The sequence below is a fragment of the Panthera uncia genome (assembly GCF_023721935.1).
Source record: "Panthera uncia isolate 11264 chromosome D3 unlocalized genomic scaffold, Puncia_PCG_1.0 HiC_scaffold_9, whole genome shotgun sequence".
Taxonomy (NCBI): Eukaryota; Metazoa; Chordata; class Mammalia; order Carnivora; family Felidae; genus Panthera; species Panthera uncia.
Genome location: NW_026057587.1, coordinates 2,585,846 through 2,596,014, shown reverse-complemented (window position 1 = coordinate 2,596,014; position 10,169 = coordinate 2,585,846). Strand labels below are relative to the sequence as shown.

General features: G+C 56.2%; 1 long non-coding RNA gene across 1 annotated transcript; it reads left to right on the top strand.

Annotated features, from left to right (window-relative positions):
• The first annotated feature begins 423 nt into the window (after positions 1 to 423).
• On the top strand, positions 424 to 10,169 carry LOC125915048 (uncharacterized). Its single transcript, XR_007455541.1, has 2 exons — positions 424 to 837; positions 9,718 to 10,169. It is a non-coding gene; the product is annotated as an uncharacterized LOC125915048 (long non-coding RNA).

Here is a 10,169-nt window from a genome sequence, read left to right as displayed (position 1 = left end):
CTGATGGGTGGTCTCCGCAGCACCGGGCGCATGGCGGTCGGCCTCCGCGCAAGCCACCTTCCCCGGGCCTCACGTGCACCTGCGGGCATCCGTCCACACAGCTCCGCCACACCCGGGCCGCCGTAACCAGAAGGCGGGACTCCCAGGGCGGGCACCACCCAGACGCGGCCCTGCTTGGTGCGGACACCGCAGCCGGTCTCAGACACGCTGTCCCTCGGGTCCCCTGCTGTAGTGCAGAGACCGGTCTCCTACAAACAACCTCTTTTTCTTCCTCTTCCGGGCCCTTCCGGTAAATGTCCCGGACTTGAGCCTCATTGGCTCGTGACTGAGCCATGTGTCTATCTCCGAGCCAATCACGATGGGCCTGAGGCTGCCATCTTTGGATTGGCTGGGCGCGGGTCACATGACCCCCTTTGGAGCATGGCTGCCGTGTGTTGGGCGGCTTCCCGAAAGGAGAACCAGGGAGGCTGTGACGAAGACAAGGGGGGTGTTCGGATGTCCGCTGGCCTGGAAACCAGGTCCCGGCTCGTTTCCTCGGCTGAACAGAAAGACTTCCTGTAGGCTGAGGAAGGCGACCTCATGTCGCCCGGGGCCTGAAATCGCCCCATTTCCCTGCAGCCTCCAAGCGGGGCGAACTGGATTTCACCCTTCCCAGCCGAAGGGCCCTTCCTCCTCAGCTGCTTGGCTGTCCTGTCCTGCTGCGTGGCTGTGCGGGGACACAGAGCCCACCCATGGGGGCAGGTTCCTGGCCACCCCTTCCCATCTGCCCGTCAGCCTCGCCCCCGACACCCGGCGCTTCCAGGAGCCCCCTGCCCTCCCGGACCTGCTCTCAGTCAGGTAACCTGGTGCTGCGAGGCCCACGGAGGCCGAGAGCGGCAGACGCGACACGCCGATCGGGGACCGAGGTCGTGACGTTTTCCTGTCCTCAAACTGTACGTGCTCTTTCCGGTGCAGACCGGACAGCCAAAGGGCGGGCGGGGTGGCGAGGGTGGACATTTCGGTCACTGTTGCCAGCTGTGCACAGGATCCGTGGGGAAGCAGGATGGAGGCCGCCTTCTCACGCCTCCTCTTGCTCCCACGGGTCATCCCACGGCGATGATGGTGACTGAGCTTTGAGGCAGCGCAGGTGTGCACAGAGGCGTCTGCTCACCCCTGCACCGCCTCTCATAATTTCAACAGACAGCATGACTTCTTTTAGGTGAATGCCCTCAAGAGGCCGCTCTGAGCATTAGGCCCAAGACTGAGCCCTAGTAATCTGACCACTCTCGGGACCGGAATGGGGACGAGGGGTCTGCAGGCCGATCCGTTGCCTCCATGTGTTCTCAGCCCAGAGAGAGGGGCGCGGCTCTTGGTGGGATGATGCCTCAGTGGCTCCACCAGCACCACGGGTTCACACAGCCACATCCGTTTACTCATTCACTGACTTGCTCACTCGTCCATCAAGCTCTGAATCCTGCCGGCTACATGCCATGGTCAGAACCAAGGATACAGAGACTTACAGTCAAATGAGGAGACCGGTAATTACGGTCCAGGGTGATTTGCAATCCCCCGCAGAGCATGCTAGCGTCCACGAGCTGGGTGACTTAAAACAACCGCAGTTTACTCCCTTGCAGTTCTGGAGGCAGCACATCTGAAATCAGATCAAAGTGTGGGCAGGGCCATGTCCCCTTCAACACGTCCTGCCTCTTCCAGCTCTTGGTGGCCCTAGGCATTCCTCTGCCTCTGTCTTCACGTGGCCTCCTTCCCCCGATGCATCTTTCTGCCGCTCCTTTCGTATAAGGACACCAGTCCTTGACTTAAGGCCCACCCTGAATTCAGGATGACTTCGTCTTGGGATCCCTAACTAATGACATCTGTGAAGGCCCTGTTCCCAAATAAGGTCACCCCTGGGGTTCCGGGCGGACGTCAATCTGAGAGGACCTCTTTGTCCCACTACAGACGGGGACGACTCCGGGAGGAGACGAGCACCCTGTGGGGTGAGGAAGAGGACCGACCTAAGAAGTGTTCTACCACGTTCTAGGTGGTGTTAGAGCTCAACAGAAAAGCCGAGTGCCAGGGGTCCTACCTGACAAACTAAACTCTGCACCTCGGATCTTGACAGCTTTCCTCTGACAACATCTTTCCCGAGTGCCGCGCAGTAGGGAGACGAGGCCCGTGCACGCGTGTGCCTGTACGTGCGTGTGTGCGTGTGTGTCTGTGTGTGGAGGGAAGGGTCCAGAAGCGGAGCGGCACATCAAGCAGGACCGAGATGACTGTACACAGTGCCTCCCCTCAAGCCCTGGTTTTAGGGGCAAATCCGAGAACACCGGCCGCCTGCCAGCTCCTTCCCTGCCCGATCCTGGCGGGCCGTCAGGAGGTGTGGGGCGCGGCCTGACTGAGCAAGAGCGCGCCTGTGAGAGCTCCCTGTTCACTGTGTCGGGCGGTCAGACACGCATTGTCTCTGCCCCTCTCCTGGCTGACGGTGGAGAGCTAGGTGGCAGTGTGGGACGCTGCCTGGCTCCCAGCGTCTGAGGGCTGGAAGGCTTGGACTTACAGGCAGAGTGGAATCGCCCTCCCAGGCGGGATGGGAGCACAAAGCTCGTGGCCATCAGCTTCCTGGGGGGCAGGCGTGCGGCCAGCATCACCCACAGCCACGTTAGCCCGATCCGTGACCCCAGGGGGCCTGCCTCAGGTGGGGGAGGTTACGGCCACTGTGGGTCTCCTGCCTCAACCCGCCCTTGCTGCAGAAAGACAGACCCTTGGGATTCGAGGCTCCTGCTGTGATCACCGCACCCCGTTCATCCCAGGAACTCAGATGCTCCTGGGGAGCCAGTTGGCAAGGGTAACAGTGGCAGGGACCGCGGTAGCAAGCAATCCGCCCCAGTGACAAGGAGCAGGTGCTGCCCAGCGCCAGCCACAGGTTGCCGTGTGAAATGTGAGCCTGGGGCTGGCAGATTTTTTTATTGGGGGGCGGTTATAGGGACAGAATCTAGAAACCAGGATTTAACATAAACCCTCCAATGTGTTAACACTGGCTCAATCTTCAAAAACATTCTGAAAACTGACCTGGTATAGTCATTCTGGGGCTCAGACGTGACATCGAGGGAGGTCCCCAGTCTGCAGCCTCTGCCGCCCGGTGGCACCTGTCGGTCATCGTGAAGGTAGGTGACGTCGGCGCAGCCTCAGCTCGGCGTCCAGCCCCCGCCCAGCCTCACAGACCGTGTGTGATGCAATTCTCTAGCAACTCGGGGATACGCTTGTCTGTTCTTCAGATGCCCCTCAAGCACGCGCCGCGGGCCGGGCGGGGTTCACGGCATTGGACGCAGCTTCGCCAGTGTGACTGCTTTTCCGGAGTCCTCGTGGTGAGGGGCGGGGAAGGGGCACGCAGCACACGAGCAAAGCTGTAAACGGACAAGGTCGTTCGTTTCAGATCGTGCCACTGGGCCACACATGAAAGTCCTGGGGCGGATGGCCCTTTGGAGGAAGTGGTGTCCCCAGAGGGTGTGACATTTGAGCCAGCCCTCTGAGCAGAGGCGGGCTGGTTATCACAGGAAAGGGGACCCCAAGGGCTGACGTGCATCGTGTCTAGGGGTAGGGGAGGTGGGGCACAGGGCGGTGCTGGGGCGGGAGACGGGGGCCCTGGGCGGGGCCACCTGGCTGTGATGGGGATCCTTCTAAGTGCAAGGAGAACTCCTGGTTGGGCCGGAGCCTTGTTTGCAGCTCGTGCAGGGTGGCTCTGAGTGCTGGGTGGAGCCTGGACATGGAGGGGTGAGCGCGGAGGCCAGCCTGGAGAGAGGGGCGCCCCCTGCAGGTGGGGCGCGTAAGCACCGCGTCTGCAATTTGCTGGTGTCCAGACCAGGGACCAAAATAACTTAAAAATCACCACTCCAGGAAAACAGAACAGCCAGCCGTGAGTCCCGGAGCCACCCAAGGAAAGGACCAGCCGACACCCAAGTGTCCCGAGCTGTGACTCCCCGGGGGCCAGATGGGGAGCGAGCCCGCGAAGGAGCAAATTCTCCTAAATTCGCCCACAGTCTGAAATTCAAACATGAGCCATATGGCTGTCTCTGATCTGAGCACCACAGACCTACACACTGCAGATCCCCAGTTTGTCATTAACCAACTGAAAAAATGTCACATCTTTCGAAAACAAAAATGACCTTTGAGGGGATGTTCTGGCTGTTAGGAGGACCGGGCGGCTGTGAAGAACAGGCTCCCTCTCAGGACCCGCCGGGCCGCTGGCAAAGCCGCCAGGCCGGGAGGCGCGGGCAGCTTTTGTGGCTGACTGCGGACGCTGCTAAGTGCAAAGCTGACAGACCCAGCTGATGGGCACGTGTTGTGCTGAGGTGTCTTCCTAACCCAAAAAAGCCCTCAAATTCCGATTTTCCTTCCCTCCATCTAGGTGGCCAGATGCCACAAATCCCTGCATTAGAAATTGCTTTCGGTTAAGATGCTTTAGGTCTTAGGTGGATGCCAGTGTATTCCCAGGGAAGAGTGACTTTAATCCGTTATTTTCGACATGGCTCGATAAGATTGGCCGTCATTACTCAGCAAGGTGGCACACAGGGCTGGTACGTTTTCTCTGGGGACTGGGGACAGTGGCGGGAGGGGAATGCCTTAGTTGAGGTCCCCGTTACAAAGGAGCATATAATCTTCCAGGAATGATAAAAGGGGCTTGCTAAAACACTAGCGATTTAGAAGAACCCCTAAGTAAAACGAGGACAATTAAATTCAGCAGATTCACTGACACTTGCTCAGAGGCAGAGAAGGTGAATGAGTGGTAGGAAGAAAAGCTGTGCGTCCCGGATTTCCCATACAGGGACAGCTGCGGAAGGTTCCGGCACGGTGCCTTGTAAGGGATCAGCAAGAATGATTCTGCAGAGCTGAGAGCAGAGACCCAGACGGTTATTTGGACAGCTGTGCTCCCAGCAGCGTGGCTCACAACGCCTGACTACAAGGGGACGGGATTCGTCCAGAAAAGGAAATGAAATGTTGACACTGTGCTACAATGACCCTGAGGACACTGTGGGCGGTACAGTAAGGTGCAAGGACTGGGCAGGCGAAAATGCTTCCCCGAATGGTCCTATGTTGGTGCCTCTGCTCCGAGGCACCAGGCACCGTGGCTTCTATTGTGTATGCCCCTCTCTCGGGCTCTGCCTCACTCAACGGATTTCCCCGCCCGGACGGCATCCCTGGCAGTCGGGGCACAGCCTCGTTCTGAGTAGTTCACCCCAGGCTTTGGGCCCTGGTGGCATCTTAAAGTGCAGGAGCAGTTTGAGGCAGCCTTTTCTAAATTCTAGCCCGGGGCCGGAGACTGCACGCTCACGGAGCGTTCTGGATCTGTCTGCGGCTCGGAGCATGACCTGCGGGCCACTGGCTCTCGTAGGTGTGAGCTGCACCAGCCACGGATTCGGGAATGCGGTCCCCATCTATCGTGCTCAATACGTCATGTTTCCATCCCCGTTGAAGTCACACCGACACTGATCCCAAGAAAACCTGGGCTCGTTCGCTCCTGTAGTAGAAAAATAAAGGAATATGGCGGGGGAAAGGCAGCACCAGAAAGGAGAGGACAGAAGTCCCAAAGCAGGCTTTGTGAAGGATTTCCTGTGTGACATCAGGCCAGTCACCTTACCTCTCTGAGCCCGTGTGTCCAGTGAGGAGTCTGCATTCCCTGAGTGTGACCGAAACAACGTTCCCTAGAATGATTTCCTTCCCTCGCTGCCCCCTGGGCACACATGCTTTTTCCCCAAATGCAGTCTGTCTCCACCGCCTGCTCCTCACTGACAAAAGTAGTGACTTACCGTCACGGGGCCCGGCCTCCGGTGGCGGCCCCTGAGGGCCCCCGAGGAAAGACCACTTCGCGTCTCCGCGGCACAGCTGGGTCTAGGAGGCACGGAAAGCCTAGGTATCTCGTCCAAGGTCACCCACGAGGAGATGCTGGGGCTGGGGGCCCGTGTAAGCTGATCCAGTGCCAAAGCACGAGTTCTCATCATGCGCACCCTGCTTCCTCCAGGGACAGGAGCATTTGGTGGCTCACCTCCTCGTTCAGGCTGCACAGTGCTCTTCTGGGTCTCTGTCACTCCTCAACCCTCTTCTCTTGTTGGCTCTGCCAGACCGATCCTCGAAACCCTCTTCCAACGCCCAAGATGTAGTGTCGATGTTTACAGCGTTCCTGCACGTGCCCAGGACCGTGCAAGGGCCTCTGTGCACCCTCACCGATCTGTAGTCCCTCATCCACAATTCCCAAATTACATAAAATATGTCTCTACGACCCAGAAATTTTTTTCGGAGGTTTGCGGCAAAAGCATTTCCCGATCTAATAATGAGGAACCGTGTAAAGTGTTCGTTTAGCACACTTACTGCAATTACATTTGTGTGCGTTTTGCTGCGTAAATGTGAAAGAACGTGTCGTGATGGGGTGCTCCCCCAGAAGTGGGTACCACTGCGTGTGTTACTGTATGTACATGTATATGTGCCTATCTGGCCACACACGTGCTGTGTTGACTCCCTCCCCCCCATACCCTCCGCATCACAGCCCGCCTCCCCTCTCTGAGGCCATTTATTACGACAGATGACTTCTTTCCTGCGAGGATCCAAGTTCCGTGTCCCATTTCCCTTCAACAGCCCTCGGTTTCCGGGAGAGCCTCTTACATAACCTCGGGTCTCTTTTTATTTCTGGAGAAGTCAGCCTGCGTGTTGCCTTCAGACCAGCAAGGCCCACGGGGCCTCATCAGAGCCGGGCCTAATGAAGGAAGATTTTCCACAGAGTGCTGATTTATTTTCTTCCCTCCTGAGGTGTGAGCTGTGTGGGTCAGAATAACTTACCCTGCTCTACTGAAGAGAAATTACGTCTCGATGGTTCCCCAAAGGACAATTGAGTCCTCCGTCCGTATGTAAAGGCGGCCGCAGGAATGTTCTGTTCCAAAGCCATAAAAACAGCACAGGGTGTACCTCATTATCATGCTTACGGCAGACTAACTTCTTCCTTAACTGTAAACTCTCCTGACATCTCCAACTGGGATAATTGCGGTGCTTAAGGGAACTTTTGGCCCTGCTAAAAATACTTAGCCACAGTCTGCACAGCAAGGGGTGCACTTACAGGTGATCCCGGAAAGCCTCTGTGGCCAGCATGTGCTAATTCGTCAGGGAGCCCTCCTGGCTCCGATGTGTCTTCGTTCCCCTTGCGTCGCTGTCCACCTCGACCTCACACCCCTGCTTCCGACGCTAGGGAGCCTGGGGGAGCTCGGTCCTACCCGGCGGCGAGGGGGCAGGAAGGAGATTCACCTGCTTAGTTTGGAGACTATACACGCTGCTGCTGGCTCACCAAACCCCAGTTTCCTCCTCTCTTGGGAACGCAGCTCAGCTAAAGTTCCTGGTGTCCCGGCAGCCGCATAAAGCAAATGCCTGAGATTTGGTCAGCGCACTGCACACGGACATGGCGTGTGCCGATGAAGGCCCGGCCCGGAGAAGCCCGGCTCTCGTTCCCCATCCACCAGCTGGATGAAGAAGCCTCGAAGGAGGACAGAACCACAAGGTGGAGAGGACCTGGGTCCCAGAGTCACCATGTGGAGGACGCCCTCTGTGCACCTGCCCGGAACACGAACGTGACCACTGTTACATCACTTAACCCGGCCCTGACCAGGCGTTGCCCATATTCACGTTCCAGAAGCCTTCCCCTGGGATCTGGGCATCGCCCGAGATGCCGTCATTGAGATATTCTCCCTTTACCCTGAACCAGCTTACCCGCCTCTTTAGTTATTCAGCAAAGACCACGTAGGCTCAGTCGCCCTCCCCGGGAACACGGAGTCCGGCTGGTGATCAGCTACGCCATATTCCACTCACATCACCCTACCAGCTGGTCCGTGCAGCTGTTAGTGCCCAGAGAGGAAATTCCACTTATTTCTTCCTAATCCTGCTGTAGCCGAGAGAACGGTTTTATTTCCATACCCCATAATCCTCCCAGGTGTCCTGGGCTCTTACACTCTTAGGAGTCATTTGAACCCATCTGGGAGGTGGCTCTTGCAAATCAAAACCAGACATCTCACTGGCCATCTCTTGGTCAGACGTCCTCACTGGACGGGAAGGAGAAGTAAGTCTGGGTGCTGAACCAGCTCTCTCGGGGCTTCTGGATCGTGTCAGTGGAAGACACTCGTTATCTCCATCTCGATCCGGTATGCAGAAGGCTTCTGGTCCCTTCTCCTTCCCCAGCCAGTGGGAACTTTTACATACGTTGGGGCAGAGAAAAGCTGGTCTGCTAACGTGCTTCTGGTGCTTTTGTACCAGCAGCCGTTGGGGGTAATAATCAATTATCAGGTTGTCAGTTGAGAATTTACAGTGATACCAGTGGGTGCAGGTGGATGTTTCCCCCAACCACCTTTACCTGCCTGGGTGCAACCATGTAGGAAACGAGGGTGAGATTTAGCTGGGGGTGGTTTTTCTCTAGGTGAGTCTAACACATGGCAAGACAGCCAGGAGAGTTGGAGGGGGCAGGGTGTAGCAAGAGTCTGCTGATTACCGTAGAACGTGGTGTCTAAACTAGGTAAGGAGAGCGGGCGTGAACAGCAGAACTGGGGGGGACTGTGCTAGAGAGTCTCTATCCCAACATGTCACAGAGCTGGGGGTGAGGTGGGGGAGTGGTGGTGGGGCGGTGAGGGAGGTGGCCACGGGCTAGCAGGACGAGGGATCGGCTGTCTGCAGAGAGCATTTCAGCCCCTATCAGGTAACCATTCGTCTAGTTGGGGTCTTCCTGGCAGTCTTTTGGGCGCTTACGTAGAACCTTATGTAGGGGAGGGAATTCGCATGAGTGGTAACGTAGCGTATCATGGGGTTTTATCAGTGTTAACGCATATATGCCTACCTTATTTATTTTTTTTTTTTTTACCGCTGCGTGGTATTTCACACGCTGTTTTTACCTGTTTACTTAACTATTCCCCTGTGGGTGTACTTTTAGGTTAGTTTCGATTTTGCATTATTAGAGATGATAGCCAATCTCAGAAGGCCCATCACATCTTTCCATTCCTGTCTTATTCTCAAAAACAGAACAAAACAAAAAACCCAACACCTGTACTGATGGAGAAGCGGTCCCAGTTGCCAGAGGCGGGCGGGCGAGGGCGGGAGCATAAAGGGAAGGAACGTCCGCGAGGGAATTTCATGGGCCCTGGCTGTGCTGCTAGGTCCAGAACCCATACGTGTGTCAAAACTCAGGGAACTACAGAGGAAAGAAGGAGAATGTTGTTTGTCAGTTTTTTTAAAGATTCGGTTAATTTTTAAAAGTTAACCACTTTCGTATGTGTCGTCCTGACGGCCAGTGCACTCGCGAAAGTACCCTCTCGAGTGGCCTCTCAGAAAGGGGGTCGCGGTCCCAGAGCATTGCATCCTTAGTTTCAGTCTTTCCCGCCACACTGTCTTACAAAGTGATGACACCCATGGGCTTTCCTTGAAGGCAACGTGGCCTGAAGGATGCTTCCTGCCATGCAGTCTGTGGAAAACCTCCACAGAGAATTGGAGATCTAGGTATTCGGAATCCTACAGTGACGCCAATCTGTTTTCCAACTGCTGTCCTTTCTTTTTCCTGGTATAGACTGCCAACGCGGGAACAGAGTGGGAAAGAAGAGTGGAAAGGCATTAGAGCAGGGGTTGAGACCTCGCGTACCTGCAGGGCATAGCTGATAACACAAAGTAGCAATCGTAATTAATAATCGTAACAAATAGTGGAAAACCCTCACATGTTGCTTTCAGGGTGGTAGGCGCCGGACAAGCTGCCTTGCCTGCTGCCGATCATCTGAGCTTCACAGCCAGCCTTCAAATCCCCATCCTACAGAGGAGGACACCGAGCCATAGAGAGATTTGAGCAGTGCACCTGCTGTCGCAGCTAGCCTCCTTCCTGGGGAGGGCATATTCGCATCCTCCTGGAAGGGGTCAGAACGGGGGTTTCCTTACAAAACGTCTCAGTTAAGTATTGATTCAGTTAGATCACGTCACAACCTCTGGATAAGAACTGGGTGAAAATACGGGGCTTGAAGACGCTGACAGCGACCTCGTGGCGTCTCAGTGATTCTCGGAGACCCGGCTGGCGGAGCTCACACAACGCTGGCCCTCGGTTCTTCTGACTGCGAACACACTGCGCGTGTCACTGCGTAACAGACGTCAGCAGACCCCCGTGACATAAAAATGAAATGATGGACCTTTTA